Source organism: Vulpes vulpes, chromosome X, assembly GCF_048418805.1.
Source record: "Vulpes vulpes isolate BD-2025 chromosome X, VulVul3, whole genome shotgun sequence".
Classification (NCBI taxonomy): domain Eukaryota; kingdom Metazoa; phylum Chordata; class Mammalia; order Carnivora; family Canidae; genus Vulpes; species Vulpes vulpes.
This window is the reverse complement of record NC_132796.1, coordinates 45,007,673-45,021,046: the sequence shown is the minus strand read 5'-3', so window position 1 is coordinate 45,021,046 and position 13,374 is coordinate 45,007,673. Positions and strand designations below refer to the sequence as shown.

The 13,374-nt window shown below is 42.9% G+C and overlaps 1 pseudogene; it reads left to right on the top strand.

Moving 5' to 3' along the window:
- Positions 1 to 625: 625 nt before the first annotated feature.
- Positions 626 to 2,671, top strand: LOC112911725 (ras GTPase-activating protein-binding protein 1 pseudogene; annotated as a pseudogene).
- The last annotated feature ends 10,703 nt before the right edge of the window (positions 2,672 to 13,374 follow it).

Sequence of the window (13,374 nt, the reverse complement as noted above, 5' to 3'; positions counted from 1 at the left end):
CCATTCTACTTTTTATCTTTATGATTTTGACTACTCTAGTACCTCATTAAAATAGCATGACATATTAGTCTTTTTGTGAATGAATTATTTTCCTTACTATAATGCCTTCAAGATTCATTCATATTGTAGCATATGTCAGAATTTTACTTTAAAAGGTGAATTTGTGTCAGAATTTCCTTCCTTCCTTTCTCCAGAATAGACCACATACTGGGTCACAAAGCCAGTCTGAACCAATACCAAAAGATTGGGATCCTCCCCTGCATATGCTCAGACCATAATGCTTTGAAATTAGAACTAGGGCACCCCCCGGTGGCGCAGCGGTTTAGCGCCGCCTGCAGCCCAGGGTCTGATCATGGAGACCCAGGATCCAGTCCCACATCGGACTCCCTGCATGGAGCCCGCTTCTCCCTCTGCATGTGTCTCTGCCTCTCAGTCTCTCTCTCTCTGAATAAATAAACTTTTAAAAAAATGCTTAAAAAAAGAAATTAGAACTAAATCACAAGAAGAAGTTTGGAAGGATTTCAAACACGGGGAGGTTAAGGACCATTCTGCTAAAAGATGAAAGGGTCAACCAGGAAATAAAGGAAGAATTAAAAAGATGCATGGAAACTAATGAGAGGTGCGGACGCAGTTGCGTGAGGGGATTTCGCCTTCCGCCGTGCAGTGGAGCAGAGCTTGTTCCTCTCCCGCTCAGCCGCGCAGGTTGAATTGACCAAAGCAATGGTTATGGAGAAGCCTAGTCCCCTGCTGGTCGGGCGGGAATTTGTGAGACAGTATTATACGCTCCTGAACCAGGCCCCAGACATGCTAACCAGATTTTATGGGAAGAACTCTTCTTATGTCCATGGGGGATTGGATTCAAATGGAAAGCCAGCAAATGCAGTCTATGGACAGAAAGAGATCCATAGGAAAGTGATGTCACAAAACTTTACCAATTGCCACACTAAGATTCGCCATGTTGATGCTCATGCCACTCTGAATGATGGTGTGGTGGTCCAGGTGATGGGGTTGCTCTCTAATAACAACCAGGCTTTGAGGAGATTCATGCAGACATTTGTCCTTGCTCCTGAGGGCTCTGTTGCGAATAAGTTCTACGTTCACAATGATATCTTCAGATACCAAGATGAGGTCTTTGGTGGCTTTGTCACTGAGCCTCAGGAGGAATCTGAGGAAGAGGTAGAGGAACCTGAAGAAAGCAGACACCTGAGGTGGTACCTGATGATTCTGGAACTTTCTATGATCAGAGTGTCAGCAATGACTTGGAAGAACATTTAGAAGAACCTGTTGCTGAACCAGAACCTGATCCTGAACCAGAACCAGAGCAAGAACCTGTGTCTGAGATCCAAGAGGAAAAGTCTGAGCCAGTATTGGAAGAAACTGCTCCTGAGGATACTCAGAAGAGTTCTTCTCCAGCACCTACGGACATAGCTCAGACAGTACAGGAAGACTTGAGGACATTTTCTTGGGCATCTGTGACCAGTAAGAACCTTCCACCCAGTGGAGCTGTTCCAGTTACTGGGATACCACCTCATGTTGTTAAAGTACCAGCTTCACAGCCTCGCCCGGAATCTAAACCTGAATCTCAGATTCCACCGCAGAGGCCTCAGAGGGATCAAAGAGTGCGAGAACAGCGGATAAATATTCTTCCCCAGAGGGGACCCAGACCAATCCGTGACGCTGGTGAGCAAGGTGAGGTTGAGCCCCGAAGAATTGTGAGACACCCTGATAGTCACCAACTTTTTATTGGCAATCTACCACATGAAGTGGACAAATCGGAGCTTAAAGATTTTTTTCAAAGTTATGGGAATGTGGTGGAGCTACGCATTAACAGTGGCGGGAAATTACCCAATTTTGGTTTTGTTGTGTTTGATGATTCTGAGCCTGTTCAAAAGGTCCTTAGCAACAGGCCCATCATGTTCAGAGGTGAGGTTCGCCTGAATGTGGAAGAGAAGAAGACTCGAGCTGCCCGCGAAGGGGACCGTCGAGATAACCGCCTGCGGGGACCAGGAGGCCCTCGAGGTGGGCTGGGTGGTGGAATGCGAGGCCCTCCCCGTGGAGGCATGGTGCAGAAACCCGGATTTGGAGTGGGAAGGGGAATCGCTCCAAGGCAGTGAATTGCTCTTCATTGATCTTCACACAGCTCCTGCAGAATGGTGAATTTCTTACACCAGCGTTTGGTATCCTGGAGTTTGACCCTGGTCTATGATAAACTGCTTAAGTTTGTACAATTTTACTTTTTGTGTTAATGATGTGTGCTCCCTCTCCCGCCCTTCCCTCTCCTCACCTTTTAGTCCTTCACTTCCAATTTTGTGGAATGATATTTTAGGAAAAACAGATTTTTAAAGAAGAGAAAAAGACTGAATTTCCTTGCTTTACTTTTGCATATACAGACTGGATTTTTTTGTTTTTTAACAGCTGTTTCCCCAAAGGAATGTGTCTTGCTTATTACTGACATTTGGTATGTTTCATTCATTGGAATATTTCTTATTTTCTATGTGTTGCAAAAGCCTGTGAGAAACACAGGATTTGATAAACATTTGAAGGCAGGAAAAATCCAAATTGTTTGTTCTTTGAGAGTCATGACTACCTTCTGGTGTGTAGAAATTGCCATTGGAAAAATTGACAGTTCTGATTCTTGCTGGTATGGTTAAAAACTGAATAAAAGGTATTAGTAGAGTTTTTTTTTTCTTTTGATATGTGATCACCAAACAATTACAAACTTAACTGTTTTTACCATTTAAATTGTGAGATAGGTTTTAAATGTCTAGAATGCAACTGATTGAGATTTCTTTTGAAATAGAGTTTTTTCATGTTTAATTTGTATTTGTAAAAAAAAAACAAAAAAAACAAAAACAAAAACACAAAAAGCCCAAAAAACAAAAAAGAAGCCCCAAAATCCAAATAACATAAAACCAGAGCAAAACTGTTGTGCCTTCTATTTATCTTTGATTCCAGCCTTGGCAGTTAAAGGAAAAAAACAAAGTCTAGATTTGTTTTACCAGGTGTAGAGTATGTTGGGATTGAAGAATCCCTCTTTTCACCTAGTATGTCTTCTGTTCATTTGTTACGCCTTATTCTTAAAATTGAGTCTCAAACTGGAATGCCTTTAAGGACAGATATGCTTCCATGGAGGTCCTTTGACCTAAATAGTCCAGCATTTGTATTTTTATTTCAAAATCTGTTCAGAATCCTAATCATAGCCCCAAACAAAGGAATATAACTTTATTATTGGACTTTGTGCTCTAGTATCTGCCCGTTTTTTTCTTTAAATCATAGCCATATGGTAAATTTTCTATTTTGTTATGGTTCTCTTTTATTGATGGGCATGCAGTGGGTGTTTCTTGGAAATGGCCAATTTTTATTAAAATACTTCTGGAAGAAAAAAAAAGAAACTAATGAGAATGAAGATACAACCGTTCAAAATCTTTGGGATACAGCAAAAGCAGTCCTAGGGAAGTATACATCCCAATACAAGCAGCCATCCCAAAACTGGAAAGAACTCAAATACAAAAGCTAACGTTGGGGATCCCTGGATGGTGCAGCGGTTTGGCGCCTGCCTTTGGCACAGGGCGGGATCCTGGAGACTGGGGATCGAATCCCACGTCAGGCTCCCGGTGCATGGAGCCAGCTTATCCCTCTGCCTGTTTCTCTGCCTCTCTCTCTTTCTCTGTGTGACTATCATAAATAAATAAAGGAAAAAAATATTTAAAAAAAAGCTAACCTTACACCTAAGAGAGCTAGAAAAAAAATAGCAAATAGATCCTACACCCAGCAGAAGAAGAGAGTTAATAAAGATTTGAGCAGAACTCAACGAAATTGAGACCAGAAGAACTGTGGAAGATCATTAAAACCAGGAGTTGGTTCTTTGAAAGAATTAATAACATAGATAAACCATTATCCAGCCTTATTAAAAAGAAGAGGGAGAAGACTCAAATTAATAAAATCATGAATGAGAAAGGAGAGATCACTACCTACATTAAGGAAATACAAACGATTTTAAAAACATATTACGGACAGCTATATGCCAATAAATTAGGCAATCTAGAAGAAATGGACGCATTCCTGGAAAGCCACAAACTACCAAAACTGGAACAGGAAGAAATAGAAAACCTGAGCAGGCCAATAACCAGGGAGGAAATTGAAGCAGTCATCAAAAACCTCCCAACACACAAGAGTCCAGGGCCAGATGGCTTCCCAGGGGAATTCTATGAAACTTTTAAAGAAGAAACCATACCTATTCTGTTAAAGCTGTTTGGAAAGATAGAAAGAGATGGATTACTTCCAAATTCGTTCTATGAGGCCAGCATCACCTTAATTCCAAAACGAGACAAAGACCCCACCGAAAAGGAGAATTACAGACCAATATCCCTGACGAACATGGATGCAAAAATTCTCAATAAGATACTAGCCAATAGGATCCAACAACACATTAAGAAAATTATTCACCATGATCAAGTAGGATTTATCCCCGGGACACAAGGCTGGTTCAACACTCGTAAAACAATCAATGTGATTCATCATATCAGCAGGAGAAAAACCAAGAACCATATGATCCTCTCATTAGATGCAGAGAAAGCATTTGGCAAAATACAGCATCCATTCCTGATGAAAACTCTTCAGAGTGTAGGGATAGAGGGAACATTCCTCGACATCTTAAAAGCCATTTACGAAAAGCCCACAGCAAATATCATTCTCACTGGGGAAGCACTGGGAGCCTTTCCCCTAAGATCAGGAACAAGACAGGGATGTCCACTCTCACCACTGCTATTCAACATAGTACTGGAAATCCTAGCCTCAGCAATCAGACAACAAAAAGACATTAAAGGCATTCAAATTGGCAAAGAAGAAGTCAAACTCTCCGTCTTCACCGATGACATGACACTCTACATTGACAACGCAGAAGCCTCCACCCCAAGATTGCTAGAACTCATGCAGCAATTTCGTAGCATTGCAGGATACAAAATCAATGCCCAGAAATCAATGGCATTTCTATACACCAACAATGAGACTGAAGAAAGAGAAATTAAGGAGTCAATCCCATTTACAATTGCACCCAAAAGCATAAGATACCTAGGAATAAACCTAACCAAAGAGGTAAAGGATCTATACTCTAAAAACTATAGAACACTTCTGAAAGAAATTGAGGAAGACACAAAGAGATGGAAAAATATTCCATGCTCATGGATTGGCAGAATTAATATTGTGAAAATGTCAATGTTACCCAGGACAATTTACACGTTTAATGCAATCCCTATCAAAATACCATGGACTGGAGAGGAGGGGCAAGATGGCGGCAGAGTAGGGTCTCCAAGTCACTTGTCCTCAACAAATTACCTAGAAAACATTCAAATCATCCTGAAAATCTACAAATTCAGCCTGAGATTTAAAGAGAGACCAGCTGGAACGCTACAGTGAGAAGAGTTCGCGCTTCTATCAAGGTAGGAAGACGGGGGAAAAAGAAATAAAGACACAAAAGACCTCCAAGGGGGAGGGGCCCCGCGAGGAGCCGGGCTGAGGCCGGGGCGAGTGTCCCCAGGACAGGAGAGCCCCGTCCCGGAGGAGCAGGAGCTGCACCGACCTTCCCCGCGGAAAGGCCTCCCGGGGAATTGGAGCAGGATCCCCAGAAAGGCGGGGATGCCCTCGGGCTCCCTGGGACAGTAACAGAGGAACTGCGCCCCGGAGAGTGTGCCGAGCTCCCTAAGGGCTGCAGCGCTCGGCGGGACCCAGAGCAGCTCGGAGGGGCTCGGGCGGCGGCTCCGCGGAGGGGGCTGCGCGGCCCCGGGAACAGCTCAGCGGCGGCGGCTCGGGCGGAGGAAGAAGCTTCGCGGAGGGGGCGGCGCGGCTCCGGGAACAGCTCGGCAGCGGCGGTTCGGGCGGAGGAAGAAGCTCAGCCCGGAGGGGGCGGCGCGACTCCGGGAACAGCTCGGAGGGGCTCGGGCGGCGGCTCCGCGGAGGAGGCTGCACCGCCGGGAGCGCGAATCCAACAGCGCAGGCCCCGGAGCACAGGGCGCCAGGACACAGCCCAGGATCCGGCCTCCCCCCGGGACAGGCAGAGGCCGGGAGGGCCCAGGACAGCGAGGACGCTCCTGCCTGGAACTGAGCAGATCAGCGGCCCCGCCTGGGAGCCTCCAGGCCCTGCAGACGGAGAGCCCCGGAGCTACTGCGGGGGCTGACTTCAGGGTCCCAGAGCTGCCCCCGCCACTGTGGCTTCCTCCCGGGGCCTCACGGGGTGAACAACCCCCACTGAGCCCTGCACCAGGCAGGGGCAGAGCAGCTCCCCCAAGTGCTAACACCTGAGAATCAGCACAGCAGGCCCCTCCCCCAGAAGACCAGCTAGAGGGACAAGTTCCAAGGGAAGTCAAGGGACTTAAAGAACACAGAATCGGAAGATACTCCCCCGTGTTTTTTTTGTTTTGTTTTGTTTTTTTGTTTTGTGCTTTTTTTTTTCTTTTCTCTCTTTCTTCTTGATTTCTGATTGCGTCCCCCACCCCCCCCTTTTTTTCTTTTTTCTCCTTTCTTTCTTTTTCTTCTCTTTCCCCCCCCCCTTTTTTTTCTTCTTTCTCTTTTTTCTTTTTCTCTTTTCTTTCCTTCTCTCTCTTTTTCTCCTTTTCCCAATACAACTTGTTTTTGGCCACTCTGCACTGAGCAAAATGACTAGAAGGAAAACCTCACCTCAAAAAAAAGAATCAGAAACAGCCCTCTCTCCCACAGAGTTACAAAATATGGATTACAATTCAATGTCAGAAAGCCAATTCAGAAGCACTATTATACAGCTACTGGTGGCTCTAGAAAAAACCATAAAGGACTCAAGAGACTTCATGACTGCAGAATTGAGATCCAATCAGGCAGAAATTAAAAATCAATTAAATGAGATACAATCCAAGCTAGAAGTCCTAACGACGAGGCTTGACGAGGTGGAAGAACGAGTGAGTGACATAGAAGACAAGCTGATGGCAAAGAGGGAAACTGGGGAAAAAAGAGACAGGCAATTAAAAGACCATGAGGATAGATTAAGGGAAATAAATGACAGCCTGAGGAAGAAAAACCTACGTTTAATTGGGGTTCCCGAGGGCGCCGAAAGGGACAGAGGGCCAGAATATGTATTTGAACAAATCCTAGCTGAAAACTTTCCGAATCTGGGAAGGGAAAGAGGCATTCAGATCCAGGAAATAGAGAGATCCCCCCCTAAAATCAACAAAACCCGATCAACACCTCGACATTTAATAGTGAAGCTTGCAAATTCCAAAGATAAGGAGAAGATCCTTAAAGCAGCAAGAGAAAAAAAGTCCCTGACTTTTATGGGGAGGAATATTAGGGTAACAGCAGACCTCTCCACAGAGACCTGGCAGGCCAGAAAGGGCTGGCAGGATATATTCAGGGTCCTAAATGAGAAGAACATGCAACCAAGAATACTCTATCCAGCAAGGCTTTCATTCAAAATGGAAGGAGAGATAAAGAGCTTCCAAGACAGGCAGGAACTGAAAGAATATGTAACCTCCAAACCAGCTCTGCAAGAAATTTTAAGGGGGACTCTTAAAATTCCCCTTTAAGAAGAAGTTCAGGGGAACAATCCACAAAAACAAGGACTGAATAGATATGATGACACTAAACTCATATCTATCAATAGTAACTCTGAACGTGAACGGGCTTAATGACCCCATCAAAAGGCGCAGGGTTTCAGACTGGATTAAAAAGCAGGACCCATCTATTTGCTGTCTACAAGAGACTCATTTTAGACAGAAGGACACCTACAACCTGAAAATAAAAGGTTGGAGAACCATTTACCATTCAAATGGTCCTCAAAAGAAAGCAGGGGTAGCCATCCTTATATCAGATAAATTAAAATTTACCCTGAAGACTATAGTGAGAGATGAAGAGGGACACTATCTCATACTCAAAGGATCTATCCAACAAGAAGACTTAACAATTCTCAATATATATGCCCCGAATGTGGGAGCTGCCAAATATTTAAACCAATTAATAACCAAACTGAAGAAATACTTTGATAATAATACACTTATACTTGGTGATTTCAATCTAGCTCTTTCTATACTAGATAGGTCTTCTAAGCACAACATATCCAAAGAAACGAGAGCTTTAAATGATACACTGGACCAGATGGATTTCACAGATATCTACAGAACTTTACATCCAAACTCAACTGAATACACATTCTTCTCAAGTGCACATGGAACTTTCTCCAGAATAGACCACATACTGGGTCACAAATCGGGTCTGAACCGATACCAAAAGATCGGGATAGTCCCCTGTATATTCTCAGACCATAATGCCTTGAAATTAGAACTTAATCACAACAAGAAGTTTGGAAGGACCACAAACACATGGAGGTTAAGGACCATCCTGCTAAAAGATGAAAAGGTCAACCAGGAAATTAAGGAAGAATTGAGAAGATTCATGGAAACTAATGAGAATGAAGATACAACCGTTCAAAATCTTTGGGATGCAGCAAAAGCAGTCCTGAGGAGGAAATACATCGCAATACAAGCATCCATTCAAAAACTGGAAAGAACTCAAATTCAAAAGCTCACCTTACACATAAAGGAACTAGAGAAAAAGCAACAAATGGACGCCACCCCAGCAGAAGAAGACAGTTAATTAAAATTCGAGCAGAACTAAATGATATCGAGACCAAAAGAACTGTGGAACAGATCAACAGAACCAGGAGTTGGTTCTTTGAAAGAATTAATAAGATAGATAAACCATTAGCCAACCTTATTAAAAAGAAGAGAGAGAAGACTCAAATTAATAAAATCATGAATGAGAAAGGAGAGATCACTACCAACACCAAGGAAATACAAACGATTCTAAAAACATATTATGAACAGCTGTATGCCAATAAATTAGGAAATCTAGAAGAAATGGATGCATTCCTGGAAAGCCACAAACTACCAAAACTGGATCAGGAAGAAATAGAAAACCTGAACAGGCCAATAACCAGGGAGGAAATTGAAGCAGTCATCAAAAACCTCCCGAGACACAAGACTCCAGGGCCAGATGGCTTCCCAGGGGAATTCTATCAAACGTTTAAAGAAGAAATCAAACCTATTCTACTAAAGCTGTTTGGAAAGATAGAAAGAGATGGAGTACTGCCAAATTCGTTCTATGAGGCCAGCATCACCTTAATTCCGAAACCAGACAAAGACCCCACCAAAAAGAGAATTACAGACCAATATCCCTGATGAACATGGATGCAAAAATTCTCAACAAGATACTAGCCAATAGGATCCAACAACACATTAAGAAAATTATTCACCATGACCAAGTAGGATTTATCCCTGGGACACAAGGCTGGTTCAACACTCGTAAAACCATCAATGTGATTCATCATATCAGCAAGAGAAAAACCAAGAACCATATGATCCTCTCATTGGATGCAGAGAAAGCATTTGACAAAATACAGCATCCATTCCTGATCAAATCACTTCAGAGTGTTGGGATAGAGGGAACTTTCCTCGACATCTTAAAAGCCATTTACGAAAAGCCCACAGCAAATATCATTCTCAATGGGGAAGCACTGGGAGCCTTTCCCCTAAGATCAGGAACAAGACAGGGATGTCCACTCTCACCACTGCTGTTCAACATAGTTCTGGAAGTCCTCGCCTCAGCAATCAGACAACAAAAAGACATTAAAGGCATTCAAATTGGCAAAGAAGAAGTCAAACTCTCCCTCTTCGCCGATGACATGATACTCTACATAGAAAACCCAAAAGCCTCCACCCCAAGATTGCTAGAACTCATACAGCAATTTGGTAGCGTGGCAGGATACAAAATCAATGCCCAGAAATCAATGGCATTTCTATACACTAACAATGAGACTGAAGGAAGAGAAATTAAGGAGTCAATCCCATTTACAATTGCACCCAAAAGCATAAGATACCTAGGAATAAACCTTACCAAGGAGGTGAAGGATCTATACCCTAAAAACTATAGAACACTTCTGAAAGAAATTGAGGAAGACACAAAGAGATGGAAAAATATTCCATGCTCATGGATTGGCAGAATTAATATTGTGAAAATGTCAATGTTACCCAGGGCAATTTACACGTTTAATGCAATCCCTATCAAAATACCATGGACTTTCTTCAGAGAGTTAGAACAAATTATTTTAAGATTTGTGTGGAATCAGAAAAGACCCCGAATAGCCAGGGGAATTTTAAAAAAGAAAACCATAGCTGGGGGCATCACAATGCCATATTTCAGGTTGTACTACAAGCTGTGGTCATCAAGACAGTGTGGTACTGGCACAAAAATAGACACATAGATCAATGGAACAGAATAGAGAACCCAGAAGTGGACCCTGAAATGTATGGTCATCTAATATTCGATAAAGGAGGAAAGACTATCCATTGGAAGAAAGACAGTCTCTTCAATAAATGGTGTTGGGAAAATTGGACATCCACATGCAGAGGAATGAAACTGGACCACTCTCTTTCACCATACACAAAGATAAACTCAAAATGGATGAGAGATCTAAATGTGAGACAAGAGTCCATCAAAATCCTAGAGGAGAACACAGGCAACACCCTTTTTGAACTCGGCCACAGTAACTTCTTGCAAGATACATCCACAAAGGCAAAAGAAACAAAAGCAAAAATGAACTATTGGGACTTCATCAAGATAAGAAGCTTTTGCACAGCAAAGGATACAGTCAACAAAACTAAAAGACAACCTACAGAATGGGAGAGGATATTTGCAAACGACATATCAGATAAAGGGCTAGTTTCCAAAATCTATAAAGAACTTATTAAACTCAACACCAAAGAAACAAACAATCCAATCATGAAATGGGCAAAAGACATGAAGAGAAATCTCACAGAGGAAGACATGGACATGGCCAACATGCACATGAGAAAATGCTCTGCATCACTGGCCATCAGGGAAATACAAATCAAAACCACAATGAGATACCACCTCACACCAGTGAGAATGGGGAAAATTAACAAGGCAGGAAACAACAAATGTTGGAGAGGATGCGGAGAAAAGGGAACCCTCTTACACATTTGGTGGGAATGTGAACTGGTGCAGCCACTCTGGAAAACTGTGTGGAGGTTCCTCAAAGAGTTAAAAATAGACCTGCCCTACGACCCAGCAATTGCACTGTTGGGGATTTACCCCAAAGATTCAGATGCAACGAAACGTCGGGACACCTGCACCCCGATGTTTCTATCAGCAATGGCCACAATAGCCAAACTGTGGAAGGAGCCTCGGTGTCCATCGAAAGATGAATGGATAAAGAAGATGTGGTTCATGTATACAATGGAATATTACTCAGCGATTAGAAACGACAAATACCCACCATTTGCTTCAACGTGGATGGAACTGGAGGGTATTATGCTGAGTGAAATAAGTCAATCGGAGAAGGACAAGCAGTGTATGTTCTCATTCATTTGGGGAATATAAATAATAGTGAAAGGGAATATAAAGGAAGGGAGAAGAAATGTTGGGAAATATCAGGAAGGGAGACAGAACATAAAGACTCCTAACTCGGGGAAACGAACTAGGGGTGGTGGAAGGGGGGAGGAGGGCGGGTGTTGGAGGGGAATGGGTGACGGGCACTGAGGTGGACACTTGACGGGATGAGCACTGGGTGTTTTTCTGTATGTTGGTAAATTGAACACCAATAAAAATTAATTAAAAAAAAATACCATGGACTTTCTTTAGAGAGTTAGAACAAATTATTTTAAGATTTGTGTGGAATCAGAAAAGACCCCGAATAGCCAGGGGAATGTTAAAAAAGAAAACCATAGCTGGGAGCATTACAATGCCAGATTTGAGGTTGTACTACAAAGCTGTGGTCATCAAGACAGTGTGGTACTGGCACAAAAACAGACACATAGATCAATGGAACAGAATAGAGAACCCAGAAGTGGACCCTCAACTTTATGGTCAACTAATATTCGATAAAGGAGGAAAGACTATCCACTGGAAGAAAGACAGTCTCTTCAATAAATGGTGCTGGGCAAATTGGACATCCACATGCGGAAGAATGAAACTGGACCACTCTCTTGCACCATACACAAAGATAAACTCAAAATGGATGAAAGATCTAAATGTGAGACAAGATTCCATCAAAATGCTAGAGGAGAACACAGGCAACACCCTTTTTTAACTCAGCCACAGTAACTTCTTGCAAGATACATCCACGAAGGCAAAAGAAACAAAAGCAAAAATGAACTATTGGGACTTCATCAAGATAAGAAGCTTTTGCACAGCAAAGGATACAGTCAACAAAACTAAAAGACAACCTACAGATTGGGAGAAGATATTTGCAAATGACCTATCAGATAAAGGGCTAGTTTCCAAGAGCTGTAAAGAGCTTATTAAACTGAACAGCAAAGAAGCAAACAATCCAATCATGAAATGGGCAAAAGACATGAACAGAAATCTCACAGAGGAAGACATGGACATGGCCAACATGCACATGAGAAAATGCTCTGCATCACTTGACATCAGGGAAATACAAATCAAAACCACAATGAGATACCACCTCACTCCAGTGAGAATGGGGAAAATTAACAAGGCAGGAAACCACAAATGTTGGAGAGGATGCAGAGAAAAGGGAACCCTCTTACACATTTGGTGGGAATGTGAACTGGTGCAGCCACTCTGGAAAACTGTGTGGAGGTTCCTCAAAGAGTTAAAAATAGACCTTCCCTACGACCCAGCAATTGCACTGTTGGGGATTTACCCCAAAGATTCAGATGCAATGAAACGCCGGGACACCTGCACCCCAATGTTTATAGCAGCAATGTCCACAATAGCCAAATTGTGGAAGGAGCCTCGGTGTCCATCGAAAGATGAATGGATAAAGAACATGTGGTTTATGTATACAATGGAATATTCCTCAGCCATTAGAAACGACAAATACCCACCCTTTGCTTCAACGTGGATGGAACTGGAGGGTATTATGCTGAGTGAAATAAGTCAATCGGAGAAGGACAAACATTATATGTTCTCATTCATTTGGGGAATATAAATAATAGTGAAAGGGAATATAAGGGAAGGGAGAAGAAATGTGTGGGAAATATCAGAAAGGGAGACAGAACATAAAGGCTCCAAACTCTGGGAAACGCCCTAGGGGTGGTGGAAGTGGAGGAGGGCGGGGGGTGGGAGTGAATGGGTGACGTGCACTGAGGGGGGCACTTGACGGGATGAGCACTGGGTGTTATTCTGTATGTTGGTAAATTGAACACCAATAAAAAATAAATTTATTTTTTAAAAAAAGGGAGATAGAACATAAAGAGTGCTAACTCTGGGAAATGAACTAGGGGTGGTAGAAGGGGAGGAGGGCGGGGGGGTGAATGGGTCACGGGCACTGAGGTGGGCACTTGACGGGATGAGCACTGGGTGTTA